This window comes from Phyllobates terribilis, unplaced genomic scaffold (genome assembly GCF_046119375.1).
Source record: "Phyllobates terribilis strain yellow unplaced genomic scaffold, ASM4611937v1 Scaffold_11__3_contigs__length_659146591, whole genome shotgun sequence".
Lineage (NCBI taxonomy): Eukaryota > Metazoa > Chordata > Amphibia > Anura > Dendrobatidae > Phyllobates > Phyllobates terribilis.
The window spans coordinates 365,815,652-365,833,252 of NW_027362771.1; positions in this window are offsets into that span (position 1 = coordinate 365,815,652).

The window sequence follows — 17,601 nt, forward strand, 5'->3', positions numbered from 1 at the left end:
AGACAGCTCTAGTCCAAGCCAGCAAGGCCCCAGACAATCAGTAGGGCTTGAGCCAAGCCAAAGCCTACAGTGCCCGAGACAACCAATATGGCCCAAGACAGGCCAAGGCTTAAGCCAGCAGTGCCCGAGACAAGTAGTAGGGCCTGAGACAGGCCAAAGCCAGCAGGGCACAAGACAGGTCAAGATCAAAGCCAACAGAGCCCAAGACAACTAATAGGACCGGAAACAACCAGTGAGGCCCGAAACAGGCGAAGGCCAAAGCCAGCAGGGCCCGAGGCAACCAGTAGGGCCCGAGAAAAGCCAAGGTCAAAGCCAGCTGGACCCAAGACAACCAGTAGGGTCTGACACGAGCCAAGGCCAAAGCCAGAAGGGCCCGGGACAACCAGTAGGACCTGAGACAAGCCAAGGTCAAAGCCAGCAGGATCCGAAACAACTAGTAGGACCCGAGACAAGCCAAAGCCAATGCCAGAAGGGCCCGAGCCAACCGGTAGGGCTCGAAACAAGCCAACGCCAAAGCCAGCTGGGCTCGAGACAACCAGTAGGGTGCGAGACAAGCCATGGCAAAATCCAGCAGGGCCCGTGACATCCAGTAGGGCCCGAGACAGAAGAAGGCCAAAGTCAGCAAAGCCCGAGATAACCAGTAGGGCTCGCGACAGCTCTAGGCCAAGCCAGCAAGGCCCGAGACAACCAGTAGGGCCCTAGACAAGCCAAAGCTAGAGCCAACAGGGCCCCAGACAATCAGTAGGGCTTGAGACAAGCTAAAGCCTACAGTGCCCGAGACAACCAATAGGGCCCGACACAGGCCAAGGCTAAAGCCAGCAGGGCCCGAGACAAGTAGTAGGGCCTGAGACAGGCCCAGGTCAATGCCAGCAGGGTAGGAGACTGGCTAAAGCTAAAGCCAGCAGGGCCCTCGACAACCAGTTGATCCCCAGACAAGCCCAGGCCACAGTCAGCAGGGCCCGAGTCAGCCAGTAGGGCCCAAAACAGGCCAAGGCCAAAGGCCTGAAACAACCAGTAGGGCCCGAGACAGGCCAAGGCCAAAGCTAGCAGGGCCTGAGACACCCAGTAGGACCCGAGACAAGCCAAGGCCAAAGCCAGAAGGGCCCGAGACAACCAGTAGTACCCAAGACAAGCCGAAGCCAATGCCAGAAAGGCCCGAGACAACTAGTAGGGCTCGAGACAAGCCAAGGCCAAAGCCAGTAGGACCCGAGACAAAGAGTAGGACCCGAGATAAGCCAACGCCAAAGGGACATCCAGTAAGGCCCGAGACAAGCCAAGGTCAAAGTCTGCAGTGCCCGAGACAACTAGTAGGTCCCGAGACAAGCCAAGGTCAATGCCAGTAGGGCCACAGACAGGCCAAAGCCAGCAGGGCCTCAGACAACCAATGGGGCCCAAAACAGGCCAAAGGCAGTTGGGCCCGATGCAACCAGTAGGGCACGAGGCATGCCAAGGTCAAAGACAGTATGGCCACAGACAGGCCAAGGCCAAAACCAGCAGGGTCCGAGGCAAGCCAAGGCTAAAGCCAGCAGGGCCCGAGACAACCAGTAGGGCCAAAGAAAGGCTAAGGCCAAAGCCAGCGGGGCCCGAGCCAACTGGTAGGGCTTGAGACAAGCCAAGGGCAAAGCCAGCAGGGCCCGAGACTACAAGTAGGGCCCGAGAAAAGTTAAAGCCAGCAGGGCCCGTGACAACCAGTAGGGCCCGAGACAGAAGAAGGCCAAAGCCAGCAGGGCCGAAGAAAACCAGTAGGGTCCGAGACAGGCCAAGGCCAAAGCCAGCAGGGTCCGAGACAACCAGTAGAGCCCGAGACAGGCCAAGGCCAAAGCTAGCAGGGCCCAAGACAACCAGTAAGGCCCGAGACAGAACAAGGCAAAAGTCAGGAAAGCCCGAGACAACCAGTATGGCTCGAGACAGGTCTAGGCCAAGCCAGCAAGGGCCAGGACAGGTCTAGTCCAAGCTAGCAATGCCCAAGACAACCAGTAGGGCCCTAGACAAGCCAGGGTCAAAGCCAGCAGGGCCCCAGACAATCAGTAGGGCTTGGGACAAGCCAAAGCCTACAGTGACCAAGACAACCGATAGGGCCCGAGACAGGCCAAGGCTTAAGCCAGCAGTGCCCGAGACAAGTAGTAGGGCCTGAGACAGGCCAACACCAATGCCAGCATGGCACAAGACTGGCTAAAGCTAAAGCCAGCAGGGCCCACGACAACCAGTAGGACCCGAGACAAGCCAAGGCCACTGTCAAAAGGGCCCGAGACAACCAGTAGGGTCTGAGACAAGCCAAAGCTAGCAGGGCCCAAGACAACCAGTAGGGCCCGAGACAGCTCTAGTCCAAGCCAGCAACGCCAAGACAAACAGTAGGGCCCTTGACAAGCCAAGGCCAAAGCCAGCAGGGCCCCAGACAATCAGTAGGGCTTGAGACAAGCCAAAGCCTACAGTGCCCAAGACAACCAATAGGGCCCGAGAAAGGCCAAGGCTAAAGCCAGCAGTGCCCAAGACAAGTAGTAGGGCCTGAGACAGGGCAAGACCAATGCCAGCAGTGCACGAGACTGGCTAAAGCCAGCAGTGCCCGCGACAACCAGTAGGACCCGAGACAAGCCAAAACTTATGCCAGAAGGGCCCGAGACAATCAGTAGGGCTCGAGACAAGCAAAGGCCAAAGGGAGCAGGACCCAAGACAACCAGTAGGACCCGAGACAAGCCAAGGCCAAAGCCAGAAGGGCCCGAGACAACCAGTAGGGCCTGAGACAAGCCAAAGGTAAATCTAGCAGGGCCCGAGACAGGCCAAAGCCAGGAGGGCCCGAGACAACCAGTTGGGCCCAAGAAAATCCAAGGTCTAAGCCAGCAGGGCTCAATACAACTAGTAGGGCCTGAGACAAGCCATAGCTAGGAGGGCCCAAGACAACCAGTAGGGCCCGAGACAGGTCTAATCCAAGCCAGCAAGACCCAAGACAACCAGTAGGGCCCTAGCAAGCCAAGGCCAAAGCCAGCAGGGCCCCAGACAATCAGTAGGGCTTGAGACAAGCCAAGGCCAAAGCCAGCAGGGCCCGAGACTACAAGTAGGGCCCGAGAAAATCTAAAGGCAGCAGGGCCCGAGGCAACCAATAGGGTGCGTGACAAGCCATGCCAAAATCCAGCAGGGCCCGTGACAACCAGTAGGGCCTGAGACAGAAGAAGGCCAAAGCCAGCAGGGCCCAAGAAAACCAGTAGGGCCCGAGACAGGCCAAGGCCAAAGCCAGCAGGGTCTGAGACAACCAGTAGAGCCCGAGACAGGCCAAGGCCAAAGCTAACAGGGCCCGAGAAAACCAGTAAGGCCCGAGACAGAACAAGGGAAAAGTTAGGAAAGCCCGAGACAGGTCTAGGCCAAGCCAGCAAGGCCCAAGACAACCAGTAGGGCCCGAGACAGGTCTAGTCCAAGCCAGCAAGGCCCAAGACAACCAGTAGCGCCCTAGACAAGCCAAGGTCAAAGCCAGCAGGTCCCCAGACAATCAGTAGGGCTTGGGACAAGCCAAAGCCTACAGTGCCCAAGACAACCAATAGGGACCGAGACAGGCCAAGGCTTAAGCCTGCAGTGCCCGAGACAAGTAGTAGGGCCTGAGACAGGCGAAGACCAATGCCAGCACGGCACGAGCCTGGCTAAATCTAAAGTCAGCAGGGCCCACGACAACCAGTAGGACCCGAGACAAGCCAAGGCTACAGTCAGAAGGGCCCGAGATAACCAGTAGGGTCTGAGACAAGCCATAGCTAACAGGGCCCAAGACAACCAGTAGGGCCCGAGACAGGTCTAGTCCAAGCCAGCAATGCCCAAGACAACCAGTAGGGCCCTAGACAAGCCAAGGCCAAAGCCAGCAGGGCCCCAGACAATCAGTAGGGCTTGAGACAAGCCAAAGCCTACAGTGCCCGAGACAACCAACAGGGCCCGAGACCGGCCAAGGCTAAAGCCAGCAGGGCCCGAGACAAGTAGTAGGGCCTGAGACAGGGCAAGACCAATGACAGCAGTGCACGACACTGGCTGAAGCCAGCAGGGCCCGCGACAACCAGTAGGACCCGAGACAAGCCAAAACCAATGCCAGAAGGGCCCGAGACAACCAGTAGGGCTCGAGACAAGCCAAGGCCAAAGCCAGCAGAACCCGAGACAACCAGTAGGACCCGAGACAAGCCAAGGCCAAAGCCAGAAGGGCCCGAGACAACCAGTAGGGCCTGAGACAAGCCAAAGGCAAATCTAGCAGGGCCCGAGACAGGCCAAAGCCAGGAGGGCCCGAGACAACAAGTTAGGCCCAAGAAAATCCAAGGTCTAAGCCAGCAGGGCTCAAGACAACTAGTAGGGCCTGAGACAAGCCAAGGCCAAAGTCAGCAGGGCCCGAGACAACCAGTAGGGTCTGAGACAAGCCAAGGCCAAAGCCAGCAGGGCCCGCGACAACCAGTAGGGCCCGAGACAGGCCAAGACTAAAGCCAGCAGTGCCCGAGACAAGTAGTAGGGCCTGAGACAGGCCAAGACCAATGCCAGCAGGGCACGAGACTGGCTAAAGCTAAAGCCAGCAGGGCATGCGACAACCAGTAGGACCTGAGACAAGCCAAGGCCACAATCAGCAGGGCTTGAGACAACCACTAGGGCCCAAAACAGGCTAAGGCCAAGGGCCCGAAACAACCAGTAGGGCCGGAGACAGTCCAAGGCCAAAGCCAGCAGGGCCTGAGACAACCTGTAGGACCCCAGACAAGCCAAGGCCAAAGCCAGAAGGGCCCAAGACAACCAGTAGGGCCTGAGATAAGCCAAAGTTAAAGCCAGCGGGGTCCGAGACAACCAGTAAGACCCGAGACAAGCCAAAGCCCATGACAGAAGGGCCCGAGACTACGAGTAGGGCTCGAGACAAGCAGTGGGGCCCAAGACAGGCCAATGCCTAAGCCAGCAGGGCTTGAGACAACCAGTAGGATCCGAGACAAGCCAAGGCCAAAGTCAGCAGGGCCCGAGACAACCAGTAAGACTCGACACAGTCCAAGGCTAAAGACAACAGGGCCTGAGACAGCCAGTAGGGCCCGAGACCGATGAAGGCCAAAGCCATCAGGTCACGAGACAGACCAAAGCCAGCAGAGTCCGAGACAACCAGTACTACCCGAGACAAGCCAAGGCCTCAGCTACCAGGGCCCGAAACAACCAGTATGGCCCAAAACAAGCCAAGAGCAAAGACCCGAGATAGACCAATGCCAAAGCTAGCAGGGACCGAGACAACCAGTAGGTCCCGAAACAGGCTAAGGCCAAAGCCAGCAGGGCCCGAGACATCCAGTAGGGCCCGAGACAGGCCAAGGCCAAAGCCAGCTGGGCACGAGACGAGTAGGGCCAGAGACAGGCCAAGACAAAAACCAGAAGGGCCCGAGACATCCAGAAGGGCCTTAGACAATCCAAGGTAAAAGCCAGCAGGGCCCTAGACATCCAAAAGGACCCGGGCAGGCCAAAGCCTGCATGGCCTGAGAAAATCAGTAGGGCCTGAGACAGGCCAAGACCAAGCCCTCAGGGCCCGAGACAAGCCAAGGTCAAAGCCACTGGGCCCGAGACAAGCCAAGACCAAAGTCAGTAGGGCCCAAGACAACCGGTAGGGTCCGAGAAAAGCCAAGGCCAAAGCCAGCAAGGCCCAAGACAACAAGTGGTGGCTGAGAGAAGCCAAATCCAAAGCCAGCAGGGCCTGAGACAACCAGTAGTTCAGGAGAGAAGTCAAGGCCAAAGCCAGCAGGGCCAAAAACAACCAGCAGGCCCGAGACAAGTCAAGGCTAAAGCCAACAGGGCCCGAGACAACCAGTAGGGCCTGAGACAGGCAAAAGCCAAAGCCAGCAGGGCTCGATACAACCAGTAGGGCCCGAGACAGGCAAGGCCAACACCAGCAGGGTCTGAGACAGGCCAAGGTCAACAACCAGTAGCCCCGAGACAGGTCAAGGCTAAAGCCAACAGGGCCCGAGACAACCAGTAGGGCCTGAGACAGGCCAAGGCTAAAGCCAGCAGTGCCCGAGACAAGTAGTAGGGCCTGAGACAGGGCAAGACCAATGACAGCAGTGAACGAGACTGGCTGAAGCCAGCAGGGCCCGCGACAACCAGTAGGACCCCAGACAAGCCAAAACCAATGCCAGAAGGGCCAGAGAAGACCAGTAGGGCCCGAGACAGGCCAAGGTCAAAGCCAGCAGGGCACGAGACAACAAGTAGGGCCAGAGACAGGCCAAGACAAAAAACAGCAGGGCCCGAGACATCCAGAAGGGCCTTAGACAATCCAAGATAAAAGCCAGCAGGGCCCGAGACATCCAAAAGGGCCCGGGCTGGCCAAAGCCTGCATGGCCTGAGAAAATCAGTAGGGCCTGAGACAGGCCAAGACGAAGCCCTCAGGGCCCGAGACAAGCCAAGGTCAAAGCCACTGGGCCCGAGACAAGCCAAGACCAAAGTCAGTAGGGCCCAAGACAACCGGTAGGGTCCGAGAAAAGCCAAGGCCTAAGCCAGCAAGGCCCGAGACAACGAGTGGTGGCTGAGAGAAGCCAAATCCAAAGCCAGCAGGGCCTGAGACAACCAGCAGTGCCGGAGAGAAGTCAAGGCCAAAGCCAGCAGGGCCAAAAACAACCAGTAGGCCCGAGACAAGTCAAGGCTAAAGCCAACAGGGCCCGAGACAACCAGTAGGGCATGAGACAGGCAAAAGCCAAAGCCAGCAGGGCCCGAGACAACCAGTAGAGCCCGAGACAGGCAAGGCCAACACCAGTAGGGCCTGAGACAGGCCAAGGCCAAAACCAGCAGGGCCCAAGATAAATAGTAGGGCCCGAGACAGGCCAAGGCCAAAGCCAGTAGGTCCTGAGACAGGCCTAGGTCAAAACCAGCAGGGCCCGAGAGAGGCCAAAACAAGCCGTGCCCGAGAAAACCACTAGGGCCTGAGACAGGCCAATTCCAAAGCCTGCAGGGCCCGAGACAGGCCAAGACCACAAGGGCCCGAGACAACCAGTAGGGCTTGAGACAAGCCAAGGCCAAAGCCAGCAGGACCTGAGACAACAAGTAGGGACCGAGAAAAGCCAAGGCCAAAGCCTGCGGGGCCCGAGACAACCAGTGGGGCCCGAGACAGAAGAAGACCAAAACAACCGACACAGGCCAAGGCTAAAGACAGCAGGGCCCGAGACAACCAGTAGGGGCCAAAACAGGCCAAAGCCAAAGGCCTGAAACAACCAGTAGGGCCCAAGACAGGCCAAGGCCATAGCCAGCAGGGCCTGAGACAACCAGTAGGACCCGAGACAAGCCAAGGCCAAAGTCAGAAGGGCCCGAGACAACCAGTAGGGCCTGAGACAAGCCAAGCTTAAAGCCAGCAAGGTCCGAGACAACCAGTAGGACCCGAGACAAGCCAAAGCCAATGCCAGAAGGGCCCGAGAAAACCAGCTGGGCTCGGGACAAGCCAAGACCAAAGCCAGCAGGACCCGAGACAACAAGTAGGCCACAATAAAAGCCAAGGCCAAAGCCTGAAGGGCCCGAAACAACCAGTAGGGCCTGAAACAAGCCAAGGTTTAATGCCAGTAGGGCTCGAGACAACCAGTAGGACCTGAGACAAGCAAAGGCTAAAAGCCAGAAGGGCGTAAGACAACCAGTAGGGCCTGAGATAAGCCAAAGCCAAATCTAGCAGGTCCCGAGACAGGCCATAGCCAGGAGGGCCCGAGACAACCAGTTGGGCCAAAGAAAATCCAAGGTCTAAGCCAGCAGGGCTCAAGACAACTAGTAGGGCCTGGGACAAGCCAAGGCCAAAGTCAGCAGGGCCCGAAACAACTAGTAGGGTCTCAGACTAGCCATAGCTAGCAGGGCCCAAGACAACCAGTAGGGCTCGAGACAGGTTTAGTCCAATCCAGCAAGGCCCAAGACAACCAGTAGGGCCCTAGACAAGCCAAGGCCAAAGCCAGCAGGGCCCCAGATAATCAGTAGCGCTTCAGACAAGCCAAAGCCAACAGTGCCCGAGACAACCAATAGGGCCCGAGACAGAAGAAGACCAAAACAACTGACACAGGCCAAGGCTAAAGACAGCAGGGCCCGAGACAACCAGTAGGGGCCAAAACAGGCCAAAGCCAAAGGCCCGAAACAACCAGTAGGGCCCGAGACAGGCCAAGGCCAAAGTCAGAAGGGCCCGAGACAACCAGTAGGGCCTGAGACAAGCCAAGCTTAAAGCCAGCAGGGTCCGAGACAACCAGTAGGAACCGAGACAAGCCAAAGCCAATGGCAGAAGGGCCCGAGACAACCAGCTGGGCTCGGGACAAGCCAAGACCAAAGCCAGCAGGACCCGAGACAACAAGTAGGACCCAATAAAAGCCAAGGCCAAAGCCTGAAGGGCCCGAGACAACCAGTAGGGCCTGAAACAAGCCAAGGTTTAATGCCAGTAGGGCCCGAGACAACCAGTAGGACCCGAGACAAGCCAAAACTAAAAGCCAGAAGGGTGTAAGACAACGAGTAGGGCCTGAGATAAGCCAAAGCCAAATCTAGCAGGTCCCGAGACAGGCCATAGCCAGGAGGGCCCGAGACAACCAGTTGGGCCAAAGAAAATCCAAGGTCTAAGCCAGCAGGGCTCAAGACAACTAGTAGGGCCTGGGACAAGCCAAGGACAAAGTCAGCAGGGCCCGAAAGAACCAGTAGGGTCTGAGACTAGCCATAGCTAGCAGGGCCCAAGACAACCAGTAGGGCCCGAGACAGGTCTAGTCCAATCCAGCAAGGCCCAAGACAACCAGTAGGGCCTTAGACAAGCCAAGGCCAAAGCCAGCAGGGCCCCAGATAATCAGTAGCGCTTCAGACAAGCCAAAGCCAACAGTGCCCGAGACAACCAATAGGGCCCGAGACAGGCCAAGGCTAAAGCCAACAGTGCCTGAGACAAGTAGTAGGGCCTGAGACAGGCCAAGACTAATGCCAGCAGGACACGAGACTGGCTAAAGCTAAAGCCAGCAGGGCCCGCGACAAACAGTAGAAGCCGAGACAAGCCATGGTCACAGTCAAGAGGGCTCGAGACAACCAGTAGGGCTCAAAACAGGCCAAAGGCCCGAAACAACCAGTAGGGCCCGAGATAGGCCAAGGCCAAAGCCAGCAGGGCCCGAGACAACCAGTAGGGCTTGAGACAAGCCAAGGCCAAAGCCAGCAGGACCGGAGACACCAAATAGGGCCCGAGAAAAGCCAAGGCCAAAGCCAGCAGGGCCCGAGACAACCAGTATGGCGCAAGACAAGTCATGCCAAAAGCCAGCAGGGCCCATGACAACCAGTAGGGCCTGAGACAGCCAAAGCCAGAAGGGCCTGACACAGGCCAAGGCCATAGCCAGCAGGGCCCGGGACAGAACAAGGCCAAAGTCTGCAGGGCTCGAGACAGGCCAAGGCCAAAGCTAGCAGGGCCGGGGTGAAGCCAAAGCCAATGCCAGCAAGGCCCAAAACAGCTGACACAGGCCAAGGCTAAAGACAGCAGGGCCCGAGTCAACAAGTAGGGCCGGGACAGGCCAAAGCCAGCAGGGCACGAGACAAGCCAAGACCAAAGCCAAAAGAGCCCAAGACAACCAGTAGGACCTGAAACAACCAGTGGTGCCCAAAACAGGCCTAGGCCAAAGGCCCAAGACAGCCGGCAGAGCCAGAAACAGGCGAACGCCAAAGCCAGCAGGGCCCGAGTAAAGCCAAGGTCAAAACCAGCTGGACCCAAGACAACCAGTAGGGCCCGAGACAAGCCAAGACCAAAGCCAGAAGGGCACGAGACAACCAGTAGTGCCTGAGACAAGCCAAGGTCAAAGCCAGCAGCGTCTGAGACAAACAGTAGGACCCGAGACAAGCCAAAGCCAATGCCAGAAGGACCCGAGCCAACCGGTAGGGCTCGAGACAAGCCAAGGCCAAAGCCAGCAGGGCTCGAGACAACAAGTAGCACCCGAGAAAAGCCAAGGCCAAAGTCAGCAGGGCCCGAAACAACCAGTAGGGTCTGAGACTAGCCATAGCTAGCAGGGCCCAAGACAACCATTAGGGCCTGAGACAGGTCTAGTCCAATTCAGCAAGGCCCAAGACAACCAGTAGGGCCCTAGACAAGCCAAGGCCAAAGCCAGCAGGGCCCCAGATAATCAGTAGCGCTTGAGACAAGCCAAAGCCAACAGTGCCCGAGACAACCAATAGGTCACGAGACAGGCAAGGCTAAAGCCAACAGTGCCTGAGACAAGTAGTAGGGCCTGAAACAGGCCAAGACTAATGCCAGCAGGACACGAGACTGGCTAAAGCTAAAGCCAGCAGGGCCCGCTACAAACAGTAGGACTCGAGACAAGCCATGGCCACAGTCAAGAGGGCTCGAGACAACCAGTAGGGTCCAAAACAGGTCAAAGGCCCGAAACAACCAGTAGGGCCCGAGACAAGCCAAGGCCAAAGCCAGCAGGACCTGAGACAACAAATAGGGCCTGAGAAAAGCCAAGGCCAAAGCCAGTAGGGCCCGAGACAACCAGTATGGCGCAAGACAAGTCATGCCAAAAGCCAGCAGGGCCCATGACAACCAGTAGGGTCCGAGACAGAAGGCCAAAACTAGCAGGGCCCAAGAAAACCATTAGGACCCGAGACAGCCAAAGCCAGAAGGGCCTGACACAGGCCAAGGCCAAAGCCAGCAGGGCCCGGGACAGAACAAGGCCAAAGTCTGCAGGGCTCGAGACAGGCCAAAGCCAAAGCTAGCAGGGCCGGGGTCAAGCCAAAGCCAATGCCAGCACGGCCCAAAACAACTGACACAGGCCAAGGCTAAAGACAGCAGGGTCCAAGACAACCAGTAGGACCCGAGACGAGCCAAAGCCAATGCCAGAAGGGCCCGAGCCAACCGGTAGGGCCCGAGAAAAGCCAAGGCCAAAGCCAGCAGGGCCCGAGGCAACCAGTAGAGTGCAAGACAAGCCATGCCAAAATCCAGTAGGGCCCATGACAACCAGTAGGGCCCGAGACAGAAGAAGGCGAAAGCCAGCAGGGACCAAGAAAACCAGTAGAGCCCGAGACAGGCCAAGGCCAAAGCCAGCAGGGCCCGAGACAACTAGTAAGGCCCCAGACAGAACAAGGCAAAAGTCAGGAAAGCCCGAGACAACAAGTAGGGCTTCAGACAGGTCTAGGCCAAGCCAGCAAGGCCCAAAACAACCAGTAGGGCCCTAGACAGGCCAACGCCAAAGCCAGAAGGGCCCCAATCAGTATGGCTTGAGACAAGCCAAAGCCTACAGTGCCCGAGACAACCAATAGGGCCCGAGACAGGCCAAGGCTTAAGCCAGCAGTGTCCGTGACAAGTAGTAGGGCCTGAGACAGGCCAAAGTCAGCAGGGCACAAAACAGGCCAAGACCAAAGCCAACAGAGCCCAAGACAACCAATAGGACCCGAAACAACCAGTGGGGCCCAAAACAGGCGTAGACCAAAGGCCCGAGACAATCGGTAGGGCCCAAACAGGTGAAGGCCAAAGCCAGCAGGGCCCGAGTCAACCAGTAGGGCCCAAGAAAAGCCAAGGTCAAAGCCAGCTTGACCCAAGACAACCAGTAGCCCCCGAGACAAGCCAAGGCCAAAGCCAGAAGGGCAAGAGACAACCAGTAGGGCCTGAGACAAGCCAAAGCCAATGCCAGAAGGGCCCGAGCCAACCGGTAGGGCCCGAGACAAGCCATGGCAAAATCCAGCAGGGCCCGTGGCATCTAGTAGGGCCCGAGACAGAAGAAGGCCAAAGCTAGCAGGGCCCAATAAAACCAGTAGGGCCTGAGACAGGCCAAGGCCAAACCCAGCAGGGTCCGAGACAACCAGGAGAGCCCGAGACATGCCAAGGCCAAAGCCAGCAGGGCCCGAGACAACCAGTAAGGCCCGAGACAGAACAAGGTAAAAGTCAGCAAAGCCCGAGACAACCAGTAGGGCTCGAGACAGGTCTAGGCCAAGCCAGCAAGGCCCGAGACAACTATTAGGGTCCGAGACAGGTCTAATCTAAGCCAGCAAGGCCCGAGACAACCAGTTGGGCCCTAGACAAACCAAGGCCAAAGCCAGCAGGGCCCCAGACAATCAGTAGGGCTTGAGAAAAGCCAAAGCCTACAGTGCCCGAGACAACCAATAGGGCCTGACACAGGCCAAGGCTAAAGCCAGCAGGACCCGAGACAAGTAGTAGGGCCTGAGACAGGCCAAGGTCAATGCCAGCAGGGTAGGAGACTGGCTAAAGCCAGCAGGCCCCGCGACAACCAGTAGGACTCGAGACAAGCCCAGGCCACAGTCAGCAGGGCCCGAAGACATACCAGTAGGGCCCAAAACAGGCCAAGGCCAAAGGCCCGAAACAACCAGTAGGGCCCGAGACAGGCCAAGGCCAAAGCTAGCAGGGCCCGAGACAACCAGTAGGGCTTGAGACAAGCCAAGGCCAAAGCCAGCAGGACCTGAGACAACAAGTAGGGCCCGAGAAAAGCCAAGACCAAAGCCAGCAGGGCTTGAGATAACCAGTATGGTGCAAAACAAGACATGCCAAAAGCCAGCAGGACCCATGACAACTAGTAGGGTCCGAGACAGAAGAAGGACAAAACTAGCAGGGCCCAAGAAAACCAGTAGGGCCAGAGACAAGCCAAGGTTAAAGCCAGTAGGGCCCGAGACGACCAGTAGGACCCGAGACAAGCCAAGGCTAAAAGCCAGAAGAGCCCGAGACAACCAGTAGTGCCTGAGACAAGTCAAAGCCAAATCTAGCAGGGCCCGAGACAGGCCAAAGTCAGAAGGGCCCGAGACAACCAATAGGGCCTGAGACAAGCCAAGGTCAAAGTCAGCAGTGCCCGAGACAACAAGTAGTGCCCGATAAAAGCCAAGGCCAAAGCCAGAAGGGCCCGAGACAACCAGTAGGACCTGAGACAAGCCACGGCCAAAGCCAGAAGGGCCCGAGACAACCAGTAGGGCCTGAGATAAGCCAAAGCCAAATCTAGCAGGGCTCGAGACAGGCCAAAGCCAGGACGGCCCGAGACAACCAGTTGGGCCCAAGAAAATCCAAGGTCTAAGCCAGAAGGGCTCAAGACAACTAGTAGGGCCTGAGACAAGCCAAGGCCAAAGTCAGCAGGGCCCGAAACAACCAGTAGGGTCTGAGACAAGCCATAGCTAGCTGGGCCCAAGACAACCAGTAGGGCCCGAGACAGGTCTAGTCCAAGCCAGCAAGGCCCAAGACAATCAGTAGGGCCCTAGACAAGCCAAGGCCAAAGCCAGCAGGGCCCCAGACAATCAGTAGGTCTTGAGATAAGCCAAAGCCTACAGTGCCCGAGACAACCAATAGGGCCCGAGACAGGCCAAGGCTAAAGCCAGTAAGGCACAAGACTGGCTAAAGCTAAAGCCAGGAGGGCCGACGACAACCAGTAGGACCTGAGGCAAGCCAATGCCACAGTCAGCAGGGCTCGAGACAACCAGTAGGGCCCAAAACAGGCCAAGGCCAAAGGCCTGAAACAAGCAGTAGTGCCCGAGACAGGCTAAGGCCAAAGCCAGCAGGGCCTGAGACAACCAGAAGGACCCGAGACAAGCCAAGGCCAAAGCCAGAAGGGCCCGAGACAACCAGTAGGGTCTGAGACAAGCCAAGGTTAAAGCCAGCAGGGTTCGGGACAACCAGAAGGACTCGAGATAAGCCAAGGCCAATGCCAGAAGGGCCCGAGACAACCAGTAGGGCTCAAGACAAGCCAAGGCCAAAGCCAGCAGGACCCTAGACAACAAATAGGGCCCGATAAAAGCCAAGGCCAAAGCCAGAAGGGCCCGAGACAACCAGTAGGGCCAGAGACAAGCTCAGGTTAAAGCCAGGAGGGCCTGAGACGACCAGTAGGACCCGAGACAAGCCAAGGTTAAAAGCCAGAAGAGCCCGAGACAACCAGTAGTGCCTGAGACAAGCCAAAGCCAAATCTAGCAGGGCCCGAGACAGGCCAAAGTCAGAAGGGCCTGAGACCACCAGTAGGGCCTGAGACAAACCAAGGTCAAAGCCAGCAAGGTTCGAGACAACTAGTAGGATCCGAGACAAGCCAAAGCCAATGCCAGAAGGGCCCGAGGCAACCGGTAGGGCCCGAGACAAGCCAAGGCCAAAGCCAGCAGGGCCCGAGGCAACCAGTAGGGTGCGAGACAAGCCATGGCAACATCCAGCAGGGCCCGTGACATCCAGTAGGCCCCGAGACAGAAGAAGTCCAAAGCTAGCAGGGCCCAAGAAAACTAGTAGGGCCTGAAACAGGCCAAGGCCAAAGCCAGCAGGGTCCGAGACAACCAGTAGAGCCCGAGACAGGCCAAGGCCAAAGCCAGCAGGGCCCTAGACAACCAGTAAGGGCCGAGACAGAACAAGGCAAAAGTCAGCAAAGCCCGAGACAACCAGTAGGGCTCGAGACAGGTCTAGGCCAAGCCAGCAAGGCCCGAGACAACTAGTAGGGTCCGAGACAGGTTTAGTCTAAGCCAGCAAGGCCCCAGACAACCAGTAGGGCCCTAGACAAGCCAAGGCCAAAGCCAGCAGGGCCCCAGACAATCAGTAGGGCTTGAGACAAGCCAAAGCCTACAGTGCCCGAGACAACCAATAGGGCCCGACACAGGCCAAGGCTAAAGCCAGCAGGGCCCGAGACAAGTAGTAGGGCCTGAGACAGACCAAGGTCAATGCCAGCTGGGTCGGAGACTGGCTAAAGCTAAAGCCAGTAGGGCTCGCAAAAACCAGTAGGACCCGAGACAAGCCCAGGCCACAGTCAGCAGGGCCCGAGACGACCAGTAAGGCCCAAAACAGGCCAAGGCCAAAGGCCCGAAACAACCAGTAGGGCCTGAGACAGACCAAGGTCAATGCCAGCTGGGTCGGAGACTGGCTAAAGCTAAAGCCAGTAGGGCTCGCAACAACCAGTAGGACCCGAGACAAGCCAAGGCCACAGTCAGCAGTGCTCTTTTCAACCAGTAGGGCCCAAAACAGGCCAAGGCCAAAGGCCCGAAACAACCAGTAGGGCCTGAGACAGGCCAAGGTCAAAGCCAGCAGGGCCTGAGACAACCAGTACGACCCGAGACAAGCCAAGGCCAAAGCTAGAAGGACCCGAGACAACCAGTAGTGCCTGAGACAAGCCAAGGTTAAAGCCAGCAGGGTCCGAGACAACCATTAGGGCCCGAGACAGGCCAAGACTAAAGCCAGCAGTGCCCGAGACAAGTAGTAGGGCCTGAGACAGGCCAAGACCAATGCCAGCAGGGCACGAGACTAGCTAAAGCTAAAGCCAGCAGGGCACGCGACAACCAGTACGACCCGAGACAAGCCAAGGTCACAGCAGGGTTTGAGACAACCAGTAGGGCCCAAAACAGGCCAAGGCCAAGGGCTCGAAACAACCAGTAAGGCCTGAGACAAGCCAAGGTTAACGCCAGCAGGGTCCGAGACAACCAGTAGGACCCGAGACAAGCCAAAGCCAATGCCAGAAGGGCCCGAGACTAACAGTAGTGCTTGAGACAAGCAGTAGAGCCCGAGACAGGCCAAGGCCAAAGCCAGCAGGGCCTTAGACAACCAGTAGGATCCGAGACAAGCCAAGGCCAAAGTCAGCAGGGCCCGAGACAACTAGTAGGGCTTGAGACAAGCCAAGGCCAAAGCCAGCAGGCCCGAGACAACTAGTAGGGCCCGAGACAAGTCAAAGCCAATGCCAGAAGGGCCCGAGCCAACCGGTAGGGTGCAAGACAAGCCATGGCAAAATCCAGCAGGGCCTGAGGCAACCAGTAGGGTGCGAGATAAGCCATGGCAAAATCCAGCAGGGCCCGTGACATGCAGTAGGGCCCGAGACAGAAGAAGGCCAAAGCTAGCAGGGCCCAAGAAAACATGTAGGGCCTGAGACAGGCCAAGGCCAAACCCAGCAGGGTCCGAGACAACCAGTAGAGCCCGAGACAGGCCAAGGCCAAAGCCAGCAGGGCCCTAGACAACCAGTAAGGGCCGAGACAGAACAAGGCAAAAGTCAGCAAAGCCCGAGACAACCAGTAGGGCTCGAGACAGGTCTAGGCCAAGCCAGCAAGGCCCGAGACAACTAGTAGGGTCCGAGACAGGTTTAGTCTAAACCAGCAAGGCCCCAGACAACCAGTAGGGCCCTAGACAAGCCAAGGCCAAAGCCAGCAGGGCCCCAGACAATCAGTAGGGCTTGAGACAAGCCAAAGCCTACAGTGCCCGAGACAACCAATAGGGCCCGACACAGGCCAAGGCTAAAGCCAGCAGGGCCCGAGACAAGTAGTAGGGCCTGAGACAGACCAAGGTCAATGCCAGCTGGGTCGGAGACTGGCTAAAGCTAAAGCCAGTAGGGCTCGCAAAAACCAGTAGGACCCGAGACAAGCCCAGGCCACAGTCAGCAGGGCCCGAGACGACCAGTAAGGCCCAAAACAGGCCAAGGCCAAAGGCCCGAAACAACCAGTAGGGCCTGAGACAGACCAAGGTCAATGCCAGCTGGGTCGGAGACTGGCTAAAGCTAAAGCCAGTAGGGCTCGCAACAACCAGTAGGACCCGAGACAAGCCAAGGCCACAGTCAGCAGTGCTCTTTTCAACCAGTAGGGCCCAAAACAGGCCAAGGCCAAAGGCCCGAAACAACCAGTAGGGCCTGAGACAGGCCAAGGTCAAAGCCAGCAGGGCCTGAGACAACCAGTACGACCCGAGACAAGCCAAGGCCAAAGCTAGAAGGACCCGAGACAACCAGTAGTGCCTGAGACAAGCCAAGGTTAAAGCCAGCAGGGTCCGAGACAACCATTAGGGCCCGAGACAGGCCAAGACTAAAGCCAGCAGTGCCCGAGACAAGTAGTAGGGCCTGAGACAGGCCAAGACCAATGCCAGCAGGGCACGAGACTAGCTAAAGCTAAAGCCAGCAGGGCACGCGACAACCAGTACGACCCGAGACAAGCCAAGGTCACAGTCAGCAGGGTTTGAGACAACCAGTAGGGCCCAAAACAGGCCAAGGCCAAGGGCTCGAAACAACCAGTAAGGCCTGAGACAAGCCAAGGTTAACGCCAGCAGGGTCCGAGACAACCAGTAGGACCCGAGACAAGCCAAAGCCAATGCCAGAAGGGCCCGAGACTAACAGTAGTGCTCGAGACAAGCAGTAGAGCCCGAGACAGGCCAAGGCCAAAGCCAGCAGGGCCTTAGACAACCAGTAGGATCCGAGACAAGCCAAGGCCAAAGTCAGCAGGGCCCGAGACAACTAGTAGGGCTTGAGACAAGCCAAGGCCAAAGCCAGCAGGCCCGAGACAACTAGTAGGGCCCGAGACAAGTCAAAGCCAATGCCAGAAGGGCCCGAGCCAACCGGTAGGGTGCAAGACAAGCCATGGCAAAATCCAGCAGGGCCTGAGGCAACCAGTAGGGTGCGAGATAAGCCATGGCAAAATCCAGCAGGGCCCGTGACATGCAGTAGGGCCCGAGACAGAAGAAGGCCAAAGCTAGCAGGGCCCAAAAAAACATGTAGGGCCTGAGACAGGCCAAGGCCAAAGCCAGCAGGGTCCGAGACAACCAGTAGAGCCCGAGACAGGCCAAGGCCAAAGCCAGCAGGGCCCTAGACAACCAGTAAGGGCCGAGACAGAACAAGGCAAAAGTCAGCAAAGCCCGAGACAACCAGTAGGGCTCGAGACAGGTCTAGGCCAAGCCAGCAAGGCCCGAGACAACTAGTAGGGTCCGAGACAGGTTTAGTCTAAGCCAGCAAG